Source organism: Pinus tabuliformis, chromosome 3_2, assembly GCF_031772625.1.
Source record: "Pinus tabuliformis cultivar Carrire ecotype Pingquan chromosome 3_2, CPIR1, whole genome shotgun sequence".
NCBI classification, from domain to species: Eukaryota; Viridiplantae; Streptophyta; class Pinopsida; order Pinales; family Pinaceae; genus Pinus; species Pinus tabuliformis.
In genome coordinates, this window is record NC_142302.1 from 950,042,804 (window position 1) to 950,058,278 (window position 15,475).

The following is a 15,475-nucleotide window of genomic DNA, read 5'->3' on the forward strand; positions in this document are numbered from 1 at the left end:
AACTTCAAGCACAGAGTGTGAGTCATAGAATTCCTTTAATTTTTGTAGGGCTTCGAAAGCATTTGAAATTGGTGAAATATGGCAATTCACCTCTTCATTTACAGATGATGAAATCAAGGCATAGGCCTTGCTGTTATCATTTTCCAAAATGCTGAATTCCTTGTCTAAGGTAGGCTTTTCTGGTTCTTTGTCTCCTTCTCCAAGACAAACTCCTTTCCACGGCTCATTAAAAATGAGAGTGTGTTTGATCTTCCGCGACCATTTTGGATAGTTCTCCTTCCCAGTGAGAACCACTCCCACAATAGATATCAATGAATGCATTGTAAAATCTGTGTATTGTACAAAAAGATACTTCTGCTACAAAATTTTACTCCTAATGGGAAAAAATCTAATTCTGATATATGGTAGAGGTATATTTAAAGGAGGTGTTATTTGGGGGAAGGTGTTATGGGAGGAAGGTGTTATTGGGGTAGGGTGTATATGGGGTAGGGGGTATATGGGGTATGTGGGGAGGTATAACAAAAATACTATGCAGAAAAAGAATATAACAAAAATAACGCAATTCCCCAATGTAATACCAATCACCAGGTATATGGGATGTCGCATGACGAAGAGTGGTATAGCTAAGCTATTGCAAACAGTATGGTGGTATGAGTGCGAGGGCTACAGAAACCACGTATGGAGACAACGTTGTATATGGAGGGGATGTATGAGCTGACTGTGCAGGAGTTAACGCAAAGCACATTACCATAGTTTATATAAAAAATTGCTACAATAGTTATAAAACGCATACCATTCCACACCATTTTGTTTCCATTCTAATACCATTCCACTGCGCCACCCTCCACTGTGGTATGGAGGTTTGCTGGAAGCACTGACCGCGACTTCTTTATGTGCATGTGTTATAGACATTTTTGTGCCTTACAGCTATAAGCATGAAATGTCCATAAACCAAGGGATCCTAAGTCCCTAAAAGTGTTGTTCCAGCTCCTAAAGAAACAAGGTCAACAAATTACAGCTTCTCCCAGAAGTTCTCCACCAGAAACTGCTCAGAACTAGTCAAATCAGGATCATTTCAGCTGCTCCACTAGCTAACTGCGTTGCAAAGCACCCAAATACACTGGCTAGGTGCGTTGCAACGCACTTGAATGCACTACCAGGGTGCGTTGAGCGGGAAATGACATGTGGCAGAGTCATTCCACGAGGTGGAGAGACAATGGAAGCTTCCAGAATCTTCTCCAATGACACTTGCCTCACTGAATTCGACCAGTGATGAGTAAGAGGCTCTCAGTCTCCAAGTGGAAGCAAGAACTGACAGAGAGAGGCCACTAATCAATTCATGAGCTGACTCATCCTCTTTGCATACATCTATATATGGATCCCTCACCAAGAGATCCAAAGGCTGGAATTTTGTACATTGCAGAGAATTGTTGTTGGTTTTGAGATAGATATCAGAGTATTGGGTGATTTATGCTTTGTTGGAGGTGAAGAGGGGATTCTATGCTGGGAGGTTGATGCTGGATCAGGAATCATCGGTTGTAACTCCTCCTGGATCTTCTTGTTTTATCAATAAAACTATTTGAGTTTCTCCTACATGCTTGTACATCATTGATGTGTGTTATATTTGTATGTTTAGCTTAAATCTGATCCTAAGCTTTTTATGAACATAAATCCATGTCTTTGTGTAGTTTCCTTCTTCTGTGATCTTGCAGGAACTTGGTGACGCTGGGCAAGTAAGGGAGCAGGTAGCTGGAAGCTATCAAAGAGAAGAGAGATCGGATCAAAGGACTAGCGCAAGACACAGGTTGGTTCATCCTATTCCTCTTCGTTTATAGTTCATAAAGGAGAATACAAGAGTAGTTTTCCCTGTTTGTTTCTGAGGTCTCTGTCACAACCCAGTGGGATAGGGTCATTCTGAATAGACACTTTTCCCGATAACAAAATGGCGACTCCACTGGGGATCGTGTCTAGTTAGTTTGTTTGTGTTTCTCTGATTGTTTGTTTCATAAACTTAGAAGTAGTGAATCGAACTGCATTTTCCATTTACAAATGCAAAGTAGACATCTGCTACTTCAATCCACTCACTGGATCTGTTTATGATCTGAACAGTTGATTCACAAATGATCTGATTACCCTTTGTGATAGCTCTTAAACCTCTTTTAAATCAACCCTCTAATTGTGCATTACTGATTGCTTTTACCCGGCCAAAAACCATAGATTAAACTGCAAACCGTGACCCAGAACCCGGATAGAATTCTCGTTTCTGCCCCAGCGCAGGTGCTGTGAAGAGTTCCTGCATTTCAGCGCAGTTCCCGAGAGGGCAACCTGCGTTGCAATCCAGTTTCTCTGTGTACCAGGTGCGTTGATCAGCCTAGCCCTGTGCAGCTGAGGTTCTTTGCTCATTTTTTCCAGTTTAGCCTCTGATTTTTGCAGCCTGTGATCAGTGTGTGTGTCTGTTTAAAAGCCCCTTTTCTTTGCCTTAATTCTGCCTCAGTTGTATAAAAGAAACTGTATTTGTTTTTGTGTGTTTGTTACGTCATTTACAATTTCCCATTGCAAAAGTAGACTAGTCATACTGTCGTCTTTGGATTTAGATCTGTCGTAAGTGTCGATTTTGATCTTAGGAGAAAGTTTATTTGCTGTTGACAGTCGATTATGCTTTTACTTTTGCCTTTGGATTGAATTTGTGAATTTCTAGTGTCGAAACAAGTGTTTACTTCAAAATCATAAAGTGTCGTAATCGTCTCTACCTTTTGATTTCGAAAAGAAGCTTGTTTGTGTTTTTCACTTGAAAGCGAATTAAAATTTGTACAACAACTTTCTTTTTAGGCATCAATATTAAGAAAGTGAAAAACAAATACATGCACATGTGCATTTGCATATTGACAGTCTGTTTGGCTTGATTTAGGAAAAGTGCATTTACAGTGTGCTCTTTGCTCTTTGAGAAAAGATTGCGTCTTTCTTTTCCCCTTGTAGCTAGGATTTTCATTGCTGAAAAGAGATAAAAGCTTGCTTATCATCTTTAGATTGCATTTTAGGAATTACATCTACATCTCGTGGTGAACCCAAAAGGAAAACTTCATAAGAAAGATCAACCTAAAATAAATTCAATGAACTTAACAACGCTTTGTAACTTAAAGCACAACATTTAGAGGTCTAGGCTAGAGACGTATTCTGGCGTCGTAAAGCCTGGTAACTGTTGTCCTCACTGATGGTTGGGTGATTCCTCCATTTTGAGACGATAAGTGCCAGTACGGACTTGTGCTCCCACGTACCGTCGAGTATATATTGGGAGACCCCTATAGGCATAAAACCTTTATCCATAGGAAGTCGTGTCGGCCGCCCTACTGATCGCAATGCACCGAACACAGCATTCGGGAAGATTGACTGCCGTACCGTAAAAAGTATTCTGCAGTTTTGCGATTGGTTTGGTACTCCCTCTACCTAGACCTCCAGAGCAGTCCCTTTTGTTCCTTTTCAGACTCCTTAACGGAAAAGGTCCATCTGAGCACTTGTCACTTCAGGCTCATTAAAAATCGAAGGAGACTAGAGTCATCTTTTGTTTTTTCTCGACTCTTTAAAACTGAAAAAACAAGTTGTGTCAAAGCGTGTTAAAATTTATTTTAAGCGGAACATTCATCCCCTTTTCCTACGTTGATCTTTGGGTTGAGAAAATGGAGCCTACCAACCAAGGAATTCCCCTTGGTGGAAATCCTAGTCCCTTATCCTCTTGGGGAGATGTTGGTGCGCCCCATATGGCCACATTGTCGCTTCCAGGACTGACAATTGGCTTGCCAGTATGGCTCTTCTCAACCAATGTCGTTCAGAACACCACTATTCTTGAACAATCGAATCAGCAATTATACGAGTCCAGAGTTTCCCACCAGCCTTCTACTTCCTATAATTCTTCCTCTCCTCCTTCCTCTTCGCTTGATGGGACTGGTAAAGCTAAAAGCCAAGTTCCTAAGGAGAAGAAGGAAAAGAAGAAGGAAGAGAAAAAGAAGAAGGAGCCAAAGGCGAATGGGGAAAAACGAGCATCGTCTAACGAAAATCCACACACAGCACCGACCAGGCCTAAATCGCCATGTGTCATTTGCAAAGGAGACCACTTTCACAGAGATTGTCCTTGCATCCCCCGGATACTAAGGGACTGGTCTCCTCGTTTGCACAATCCGGTGTCATCAACCTCTAGAGATCGTGTTGAAAGCATACCGTCAACTAGTGAAAGTGAAGCCCCAGGACAAAAAGGGAAAACTAGATTTCCTTGTAGACTGTGCGAAGGCGACCATGCCCTCCACCGTTGTCCCTTCTTAGACGAAGCTAAAAGAGTTTTGGATGATCGTCCGGTTTCACCGTTACGACTTCCTCCTGGATATAAAAAACTCTTGCCGAGTCCGTCACTAGTTGAGAACCCAGCTGGCCCGCTCAAGTGGTCGGCTGAAGCGCCTGTCATTGAAGATAAACCAACTGAATCCATACCAGACGAAAGTCAAAAGGTCGAGGCGGCAGTTGACCCAGTCTTGCCTTCAGAGGTTTTATCTTCGAATGATACAGTCACTGAAGAGAATAAGGATGACACCGTCCAAATTCTCTTCATCAACACAGACTCCGACGAACATGGGGGCAATCCACCCATTCCTTTACCGCAGGAAGGAAGTTCGTCAGAGCCATACCCGGCCGTCTACTCGGTCCCACCTCCAAGCAACCTAGTTGTATCCTTCGACTGGAATCAACTAGGCAGACCCCGTTTTCCAGCCAGCATACCATTCTGAATTATCGTTCAAATATATAGAATGGTCATGGCTGGTACCATCATTGATGAGGGGGATTCTGTGAGTATCCTTTCCTCTATTGCTTGGAAAGCGCTTGGTTCGCCATCGCTGTTGCCTGAGATGAGAAATCTGACAGGCTTTGATAAAGGAACCAGTCGACCTTTAGGGATCCTTCTCGATGTGCCCATAACATTGAGAGGGAAGACAGTTCGCATGAACGTCATGGTCGTTCAAGGACCCTTGGATTATAACCTACTCCTTGGACGAGACTATATTTATTGCATGGGAGCCATCGTCTCCTCACTCTTTAGAGTAATGTGTTTTCCGCACGAAGGAAGAGTGGTCAAGCTCGTGGACCAGCTTTCATTTCCCGGATCACGCATAGCAAATAGTCATATATCGTCCCTAAATGGTCTCTTCACAAGAAATGTCTCAATTCCCAGTCCGTCCTCCCGATGAGCGTGAGTAATTCGGAGGGATATGACTGAAACCCAGGGGGCATGCATCCTGGTCTGCTTCGGCAGGAAAACTTCGGGTATAGGGTAGGTTTCCACGGGAGAATATGACTAATCTGTACCCCATCCGTGATTGGAAGAGGGGTTATTCTAGAATAAGATTCTTTTGTCAAAGTTATGTGAGTTGGTGGGCATCGTCGCTCACCTTTGTTTATCTCGGTAGACATCGCCGAAGAAGTGTTTTGTTTGTTGTGTGAATAGAACAATCTTTGGGTAACCTGTAAGAGGTAGTACCCTTCCTGATAAAACGAATGTTTTGTCAGCTCGAATAAAGGGTGACCCTTCCTGATAAAACGAATGTTTTGTCAGCTCGAATAGAGGGAGACCTCGAAACTCTGTTTTATACCTGGGGGCATGCAAACCTTTTGGAGTGCAAGCAAGGGGCGGCTATTTATTTTTTAAATTTTTAGGACCTCTAACCCTTTAAACTCGTAGGATTAGTCATCACCTAACTTGCATAAAGAAAGGATGTGGGGAAAAAATCTAAAAGTTGTCGTTTTTATATGAGACATTCTTATCATATGACTGGATTAATCGAGTAGTTTTAGCGCATAGTTCAAGCTCGTTAAAAAATGAACTATCCCCCTGGTAAATAACCACCGTGAATGAAGCATTTTCAGCCATTAAAGCCTTGGTCGTGTTTGCACCGTCACCTCCACTTTTCGATTGGCCGATCATTCACCTCCATTTGATTGTTTACCCATTTTGAGGAACAGCTGCGAAGAGTGATTTCACTAGCCATCCTTGTGACACTGCCGTGATTGGAAAATTCCAAACCTTACCTGGAATCAGCTGCTACCCATTTTATCACTCGTTCCTCAAAAGACGAGTCTTCTTTAAGCTCTTTTCATCTGACTCGTAAAATATGAAAAGATTGCCGAGTTTTGGCCTTCCAGCTCGTTAAAGCGACAGGAAGTGCTATCCCTCCTCTAGATTTTAATCTTTTTGGACCTGAGGGATTATTGCACAAAAAGATCAAGCGCTTGTTTTGTTCGGCTCGTTAAAACTATCGAAAAATCCTCCCTTCTGTATTGTTTTATACTTTTTCGGACTTAAGGGATTAGATGACGAAAAAGGAACTTTGGAGTTACCTTTACGTACCTTTTCAGACTCTCTAAAAATGAAAAGGATCGATTTATCTTTGTCGTTAGACTCGTTAAAAAGATTAATAGCGACAAACTTGTCTTTAGGCGAGAACGAGTTTCACTATCGCTAGGCTCGTTAAAACATAGCGATGGGTTTTCCCGAAGGGAAAATTATAGAACAAGCACATGTTATCCTCCTCAAGCTTGACAAAAATAAAGAGGTACTGGTCAGCAATGACTGGGGAAAAATTGGGAAGAAAACTCAATGAAACTTTATTGGTAGCAAGTCGCTCTTGAACATGACACTTCCACTCCGTGCCTGAGTCGGGTTGGGTTGTTTCATTCACCGGTCACATCACCATGGTCACGCCATACCATCCACATTTGGGGTAAATGCTACCAATCCATCACATAAGTGTCACCGACATGTTCAAGAGAAGTCATCCAGAGAAGTCACCCGTGTCCCATCCACTACCATACATTATACTTCATTCTTTCATGACCGCCACCCTGAACCATATATCACCAGATCGTTTTCACCTCCATCAAAATCATTTGCTCCGTTCCGTGTCATTGATGTGGGATTCATTAAGGCCCTCCTTTGACAGATCGCTTCTTGTCGACATCATCTCATTATCCAAGAAGTTGATCTAGGAACAACCCCTTCAGTACTATGAAGCTTGCATGCCTCAATGGCAAGTTTCTCACTTCCGGCGACAGGTATACATCAATGACCTTCAACCGAAAGATTTTTGCGTGGTGTTCGACGCCAGGTCCTTTATTCACACCACGTGAATTGTACTGCAGTACCTTGAGGGTCATTATCATTATCGATGATTCCTCCCGCGCTTGTTAATAGTTTACATCATTGACTGGTAATCAAGCGATGTCTTTCCATGTTCGACTTCAAAACATTTCTCACATGGATCGACTTGTACTTCGAGTGAAGATCGGACGAGATTGAAGACCCCAGATCTAGTTTCATCCATCCGGGCTGCGAGATATATTCAGGAAAAATAAAGACATTGAAATGTACAGCGTTGCAGCACAGATAATCATCCTACCAAAAGGATGATGACTTCATCAGAATCATCAGTCTACCATCAGACGATTGTCTGTCCTATGTACATGAAAATGAATTTATAAATCTGAGCATGGGAATGCCCGCCTCAGCTAGATCATGAAAACAATATGAAGATAATGTATTGTATTGTATCTTATTATAGGTCTCCTCCCAGCATTGAAAGAACTTCGGATCCTCCTAATAAAGAATTTCACCCGATAAACGGCCTCATATTTTAGGGGGCAACTGTTATAGACATTTTTGTGCCTTACAGCTATAAGCATGAAATGTCCATAAACCAAGGGATCCTAAGTCCCTAAAAGTGTTGTTCCAGCTCCTAAAGAAACAAGGTCAACAAATTACAGCTTCTCCCAGAAGTTCTCCACCAGAAACTGCTCAGAACTAGTCAAATCAGGATCATTTCAGCTGCTCCACTAGCTAACTGCATTGCAAAGCACCCAAATACACTGGCTAGGTGCGTTGCAACGCACTTGAATGCACTACCAGGGTGCGTTGAGCGGGAAATGACATGTGGCAGAGTCATTCCACGAGGTGGAGAGACAATGGAAGCTTCCAGAATCTTCTCCAATGACACTTGCCTCACTGAATTCGACCAGTGATGAGTAAGAGGCTCTCAGTCTCCAAGTGGAAGCAAGAACTGACAGAGAGAGGCCACTAATCAATTCATGAGCTGACTCATCCTCTTTGCATACATCTATATATGGATCCCTCACCAAGAGATCCAAAGGCTGGAATTTTGTACATTGCAGAGAATTGCTCTTGGTTTTGAGATAGATATCAGAGTATTGGGTGATTTATGCTTTGTTGGAGGTGAAGAGGGGATTCTATGCTGGGAGGTTGATGCTGGATCAGGAATCATCGGTTGTAACTCCTCCTGGATCTTCTTGTTTTATCAATAAAACTATTTGAGTTTCTCCTACATGCTTGTACATCATTGATGTGTGTTATATTTGTATGTTTAGCTTAAATCTGATCCTAAGCTTTTTATGAACATAAATCCATGTCTTTGTGTAGTTTCCTTCTTCTGTGATCTTGCAGGAACTTGGTGACGCTGGGCAAGTAAGGGAGCAGGTAGCTAGAAGCTGTCAAAGAGAAGAGAGATCGGATCAAAGGACTAGCGCAAGACACGGGTTGGTTCATCCTATTCCTCTTCGTTTATAGTTCATAAAGGAGAATACAAGAGTAGTTTTCCCTGTTTGTTTCTGAGGTCTCTGTCACAACCCAGTGGAATAGGGTCGTTCTGAATAGACACTTTTCCCGATAACAGCATGGATTTGGACAATGGAGGGCACTACTCACAGCTTCGGCTTTGTGGTCTTCACGGACCTCAATGTGGTCGACAGATACTTGTTGGAGCTACAATGAAGACATAAACTATGAGGAGTATTGGACTATGTAACACGGAGGTGTGCCTGAGCGTTTCCATAGTGCGTAGGAGGAGAAAATTAAACTGAGGGCTAATGATATTGAAGTTGCGCTGGCGAGGGGAATAGGCAATAGTAGTCTGGGAAGGTCGAGACTTTGGTGGCCTTGGTGTGGCTTGCCGCAAGAAAAGTAACGGGAATTTGCAAGGCGGTGTTAGCCTGGGTAGGTAGGAAGTTCAGGAGCAGCATTGATAATGCAATAGAGATGGAGAGGGTTGTTCAACTGAAATAATTGCAACATACCATGTCAGGAAAACAGAGTTGGATAATACTAACATAGGACAAAGAATATGACAAACTGCAGAAATGGCAGGAGGGAGTTACAAGAGCAGGAGGAAACTAAAAAAAACTGGCTCTGATACCGTGTCAGGATAGGAAGTAACTCCTCAAATGTGATTGTGTTTATTCATTTAGAATGTTCATAATTATAAACATGAGGGAGTGACTCTTTGGTTTCACCTCCCGATGACTCTTCCTTTTCCATTATTTATTATTTACATTATTTATAAATGTTCACCCAATCCCCATGATTAGGTGTCAACATTTTCACAATACCTAGCAAACATACCTTTCTTTCTGGTGGCTTCCAGCTTGTTCCTCTTATCCTTCGGCACATGAAAGTATACGGGGCAACCAAATATCCTGAGTGTTGAAGAATCTAGGGAAAATCTAGTTTATGTGATTCTTCTTAGCATGATAACTATTTGTGAGTTATTTTAAAAAATTTCTTATTAGCAAAATCTTATCTTGATATCATTAGTGTGTGTATTTCTTACTTCATCAAACAGTTACCAAAATACAAGAGACAAGAACACAAGATGTTGGCTTTCTGCCAAGGCCAAAACCTCTCCCTCTTGGAGAGGAAAACCCTCACAAAATTCTTCTTATAAAGATTCCAATTGACGAATGCCAAGACCATGATCCTTTACCTATCAAGCCACTCCAAGACCAAGACACCAATCCTCTTCATTGTTGAGATTATCATCTTCACTACTACTTTACCAAGGTCATATTTGAGATCATCATATTTACACCATTATCGAGATCATTCACTGAGTTTATCACTGTACATTTACTGAGATCATCATTGATATCATCACTACATATTTCCTGATATTATCCCTGTGTAATTACAAAGATCATCATTGTTCCTACGAAGTCTATCTACTAAAGTTGCACCAAGATATTCTACTATTATTATGCCTTTGTAGTTATATCTACATTACGATCATGAACTCACTGTGTCATGATTGTAACTACATCTAGAACGTGAGACAAGGTGTGTTTTCTAAGATCCTTATCATCATACTTATGCCTTGACTGTGACTTTTCTTATAGAGTATTCTGAGTGTGTATCCCTTCATCGTTAAAGATATTGATACCATGACTTCATCTTATAAGTATGTCGAGACAGAGATACTGTGATTATGGTTATCTTGAGAGTGTAATATAACAGATGTGTCGAGACTATAGTAGGATCATCGTGATCCTCTCCATCATGAATGATTGTGTTGAGACTGCAAATGTGCCACTGCAAATATCCAAGAAATTTCAAAGACCTCGAAATAGTTTCCTCCTATAATACAAATTACAGACTCCTATACCCATCGAATTAATTCAGGAAGTCTAAGTTTCTCCTCTATATTGTACCCACCTAATTAATTCAGGAAGTCTGAGTTTCTCCTTTTTATTGTACCCATGAAAATCACAGAGGAATCTGATTTTCCTGTCTCTATTTTTGGAAAACCCTCACTAGGTATATATAGTGGTTCTGTCTCTATAATTAGTTGACTTGTTAAAGTGAACCATTGTGTAAGCCTACATGTCTTCTATTTAATTCATTTGTGTGAAGATTCCTGAATCTAACACATCAGAAACCCCTACTGTAATTTTCGGTTTACCATCTCCTACTTGTTATTTACATTAACAAGTTATTTAGTTACATAAACATCGAAGTAAACAAAAATGAAACCTTCACAGATATACAGGGCATGCACTAAAGTAAATAGAAACAATAACACAATGGACACCGTTATTTTTGGACAATCATCCTCGGAAAAACCAAATTCGGGAAAACCAATGCAACATATAGAGGGTTTGTATTATTAAGCATATTCGTGAATACAACTAGGGTGCCAAAAATAGCTCACCCAACAAAGAATATCCTCGGTAGTAGTACCTCTATCCAGAGATAGATATTTCAGCAAATCAGCAATCAAATGATCAATCCCACAGTGACTCTGGTTGTTCCCTGTGCTGGACAGCGAAATATGCTCCAAGCACTGCTCTAGAACTGTGTCACCCTTCAGGAACTGCGTCACTCTCTCTCTTCTCTGCGTTAGATGATCTACTCCCAGTCTACCCCACAGAATCTCCCAATGCTGCCTGTAAATCCCTCTGCGACTTCTGCATCAGCCTCTACGGCTTCTGCATTAGCCTCTACGACTTCTCCATCAGTCTCTACGAACCTCTGCATACTCTGCGCTGGCTCCTACGGCCTCTACGTTAGCCCTCCTAGGCCTGTGTTATCTCTCCCGGCACTTCGCTACCTCTCTGCTATATATTCTTCAGCCTCTTGCTGAACTTCCCTCACAGCAACTGGTCACTTGCTCGATTTCCTCAGCAAACCTTGCCCTAGAAAATCGAACTAACTGATCTCTCTTGGTGTGTCTCCAACTAACCCTCAAGCTTCCTCTTATCCTTTTCCTGTCGACAATTCAACGGCTAAGATTAAGTCCCTAATCAACAACTAAGATTAGATCTAGCTTGATACTCATCACTTAGAACTTTCTCACCCATTTTATATTAATACACATTAATATTTTTATTTTACTAAGTTTAGACTTAGGAACCCATTAAAAATATTAATTATTTTAATATCTCTTCATTGGGTGGAATTTCTCCAAACAATTTCTGGGTCTTGGAGATCTCATGTGCCTTAGCCTCTCCACCAAATTTCATGTCTAGATAACATTTAATGCTACCCAAAATCAACACTCCCTCTTAGCGAGGAATGTGCTCTACCGGTGCTTCACCATAGAAGAATCACATTGATCCTCCGCATCGGTCCTCTATGATGATGCTAGGCCTACTGCCTCACATCCAATGCACTTTTTCTTCATGTACTATTACCCATGACACTACCACTGCCACTGCTACATCTGTACTGTAACTCCCTCTCAAAATGTTGCCCATAACACTGCCACTGCTAACTATTGCACTACAACTTAGTTACCGAGAAGTAAGTAACTTACTTCACCCAAACACTAACATCCTGGTCAGTTTGGAAGCCTGGTGATGTTGAAGCTTCCTCAGGTGCTATCATATGCTCCCTCTTCTACCACTACATTGTTGCAACATCCACTGCGTTGTTATAGACTTTTGCACTCCAGCACTACCTTGCCGCTCCATCACACCTTGCTCTACCCGACACCTGTCATGATGCTACTATCGTTAAGGGCTCCCACGGTTGTATGTCATCCAAGAGTTTGGGCACTTCAAGGATCCTACCCCTGCATGTAGTCCTCTCAACTACAACTCTATGTCTCCCCACCTCTTCTCTAGAGGCGCATGAGCACTCATGGCACAATTGTCATCAATCTCGACATCCTTCTCTGCCTTTGCTGGAGCAACCTTTGAGTCGGAAGCTTATCCCTTGCCTTTCTTCCTGGGGCACTGAGATGCATAATGTCCCATCTCCCCACAGTTGAAGCACTTGACCTTGGAGATGTCTTGCTTCTTCCTCTTCTGAACCCCTTGTTGTCTCGTAGATGCTAGAGCTGCATCCTCGTCCTCCTCTTTCTTGATTCGAACTCCCTTACTAATACTCCCCACCTTATTCAACCCTCTGATCTCTTCATGTCAAAGAGTTGCCCACATCTCCTCCCAACTGGGGAGAGTCGCTCTGCCCAAAATGATTTGTACACACGTTTCCCAGTCCTCAAAGACTGCATTCAAAGTAGTCCTGACCATAAAATCTGGAACTGGTGTAGACCCCACAGAAGTAAGTTAGTCGCAAATTCCTTGCAACCTGAGAAGGAAAGAATATATCTCCTCTCCTTTCTACATCTGATATGACCTCAATTGATTCTCTAATAACATCTTCCGTTGCACGGAAGAGCCGCGGTATAAGGTGGTCAGTGTCTACCACATCTCCCTTGTTGTGTTCTTCTCAGCAATATGTGGTATGACATGATCCTTGACCCCGTCTAGGATCATGAATTTTGCTTTCGCCTTAGCCTCCTCATACTTCTCATTTGCATTAGGGTCAGCTGGGACAGCTACAGTTTTCAACGCATAGTCCTTGATGTGATGCTTATCCAAGATTGCGAGGATCCTGACCTTCCATATGAAAAATTTGGAAGCCCTGCCCAATATTTCCTGATCCCTCAATCCGTTTACACCAATCTCTGCTCCTCTTCTCTAGACTCCCTCTAAGTCCTGATTTTCCTCTCGGAAATCCTCTGGCCAACTGTCGAATCATTTTTCTCCAATCCTCCTTTTCCGCTACAACCTGAATCTAGATTTCTTGAATAGAAATATTTTGAGGTAGTGCTTCCCTCTACCTTGGTTCAATCTCCTTAGACATTGTTCTTCACTCACAGAAACAGCATCCCACCAGCTCCACAAATCAAAATATTCTCAACTCCCTTAGCCCGGGAAATTGAAGAATCTGAGCCCTTCTGACTCTGCACAATCAAAATGAGAACTGGATCAGCTCCTCCTAGCCACTGCGTGAATCCTTCCTAGTTGAGAAAGATGACTTCGCATTGTGTAGGCCTGATCTCCCCCCCTGCCTCTGTGCTAGCCTAGATAGATGATGCAACTATTATGTGGGCTCCTCCCAGCTACTACATCATCTTTACCTGGCTCAGAGTGCTGACGCAGGCACTATGTGAGCCTCTGCGTCCCTCCTCCTTCTGCGTCTCTGGCTCTGGAACAATGCTATCTCTCAGGACAACTGCTTCTCTGCTACAAATTCTTAGATTTTCTTGGTTGGTGTCTTTAGTTGCCTTTGATCTGTAATTGCTCTGATACCATGTGAAAATTCCTGAATCTAACACATTAGGAAACCCCTACTGCAATTTATGGTTTACTATCTCCTACTTTTTCTTTACATTAACAATTTATTTAGTTACATAAACATTGAAGTAAACACAAATGCAACCTTCAAAAATATACAGATCAAACACTGAAGTAAACAGAAATAATAACACAAGGGACATCGTTATTTTTGGACAATCATCCCTGAAAAAACGGATGCAGCATATAGAGGGTTTGTATTATTAAGCATATTCATGAATACAATTAGGGTGCTAGAAATAGCTCACCCAATAGAGAATATCCTCGGTAGTAGTACCTCTATCCAAAGACAGATATTCCGACAAATCAGCAACTGGATGATCAATCCCATAATGAATCATGTTGTTCCTTGTGCTGGACAGCGAAATATGCTCCAAGAACTGGTCTATAATTGCGTCACCCTTCAGGAACTGCATCACCCTCTCTCAGCTATGTGTCAGCTAATCTGCTCCCATTTTTCCCCACAGAAGCTCCCAGCATTACCTCTAAATCCCTCTACGACTTTTGCGTCAGCCTTTGTATCCTCTGCGTTAGCCTCTATAGCTTCCACGTCAGCCTCTACATCCCTCTGCGTCCTCTGCACTAGCTCCTACGACCTCTGCATCAGCCCTCCTAGGCCTACACTGTCTCTCTCGGCACTTCGCTACCTCTCTGTTATGTATTGTTCAGCCTCTTGCTGACCTACCCCTCACTGCAACTGATCACTTGTTTGATTTCCTCAACAAACCTTGCCCCATAAAATCGAACTAACTGATCTCTCTTGGTGTGTCTCTAGTTGGCCCTCAAGCCTCCTCTTATACTTTTCCTGTTGATGATTCAACGGTCGAGATAAAGTCCATAATCAATGGCTAAGATTAGATCTGGATTGATCCTCATCACTCAGAACTTTCTCACCCATTTTATATTAATGCACATTAATATTTTTATTTTCCTAAGTTTAGACTTAGGAACCCATTAAAAATATTAAATATTTTAATATCTCTTCATCGTGGAATTTCTCCAAATGATTTCTAGGTCTTGGAGATCTTGTCTAGTCAATTTAACGTCTTAAATTGCTCTACATAAATTATCAATCCGGGTATCGTAAACTGATGAAGTGTGGTGCACCATATGTCCTTATTTAACCTTTCTCTTACTTCGTTGTTTTATAGTTTATGTTGTTTTTGGGGGTTTTGTTTCTCATGCTTAAGGAAATTAATCTAAGAAAAACTAATCTACTGTGAGCTCTAATGCTCCAAGCACCAATTGGAAAATAGGAGGACTACTTTCTTGGACTATTTTGTTAAGCATATATTACACAGTTAGATATGCTAATTTGAAATGGAAAGCAAATACAAAACATGTAAATCAAAACTAATCTACTGTGAGCTCAAATGCTCCGAGCACCAATTGGAAAATAGGACTACTTTCTTGGAATATTTTGTTAAGCATAGATTACACAGTTAGATATGTTAAATTGAAATGGAAAGCAAATACAAAACATGTAAAGGAAAACTAATCTACTGTGAGCTCA